Source organism: Candoia aspera, chromosome 7 (genome assembly GCF_035149785.1).
Source record: "Candoia aspera isolate rCanAsp1 chromosome 7, rCanAsp1.hap2, whole genome shotgun sequence".
NCBI classification, from domain to species: domain Eukaryota; kingdom Metazoa; phylum Chordata; class Lepidosauria; order Squamata; family Boidae; genus Candoia; species Candoia aspera.
In genome coordinates, this window is record NC_086159.1 from 46,526,149 (window position 1) to 46,527,212 (window position 1,064).

The following is a 1,064-nucleotide window of genomic DNA, read 5'->3' on the forward strand; positions in this document are numbered from 1 at the left end:
TTGTTTTGCTGGGAAAAGCGATTTCATATACATGTAGAGATGGAAACCACAGAACATGTTCTTCTTTATTGCCCTTTTTACAGAGACATTCGAACCAGATTCACTCTACCTCTGATTAGTAGATATGCTGACTCAGCCTATGCCCAGAGGCTAATCATAAATGAACTGTCTTCTGTTACAAGGTATGTGGCTAGGTTTTGTGCAGCAGCATGGAAGATCTGCCAGACCCTGATGGGACAATCTTCCACTAGCCAAATGCATTCTATGTAACTGTAATTCATTTAAATTTTAGATATTATCACTTTTTTGTAATATTAGATGTGATTATACTTTATATGATTTTACTGTCTATTTTATAATTTAAATGTAGGCTGCACCCAAGACCTCACTCCTAGATATTAGGTTGTTTTATAAATGTATTTTAACTTTGTCTTACATCTTATTCTGTTTATTATCTATTAAGATAGATTTATATATATTCACTGAGCACTCTGCTTGTACTGGTCCATGGCCATAATAAATTGAATTGAACTGAATATACATTTAGGCCTGCAGATGCCAAGAAAGTTAAAGTTAGTGTGTCCTTTCCCCCATTTGTCCTCCTTTCCAATTGTCCAAGTCCTCCTTTGCCTGGTCAGATAGCTTGTAACCCTCACCTGCATCTCTTTTGAAGACTTTTACAGCTAAGCTAGGAAGAAGGGAGGCAGTATTAATTACACATCCAGAGTGATGCTCGTCTCTGCCTCATTTTATCCTCCCAAGAATCTGATGGAGGACAAGTACACTAAGGTGATCCCGTTTACCTTGGCTTATTTGGACGTGAATCTGAATACAAACATAAGCCCACCTGGCCCTGTCTCTAGCTCCAGCTGTTACAACCGCTCAAGGGAGGAACTGAAGAGGATTATAGTGATCCCTCCAAGAGAACAACGCTCACCCCCCTTCCCCTCTCCACCACACCGACGCGCGACTGCTCTCCCTCCGCGAGCAAAGAAAGCGCTTTCGTTCAGAGGGAGCCCACTGTCCACCGGCAGTTGGAAAGGGAAGGGCCAGAGGGGCGGCGA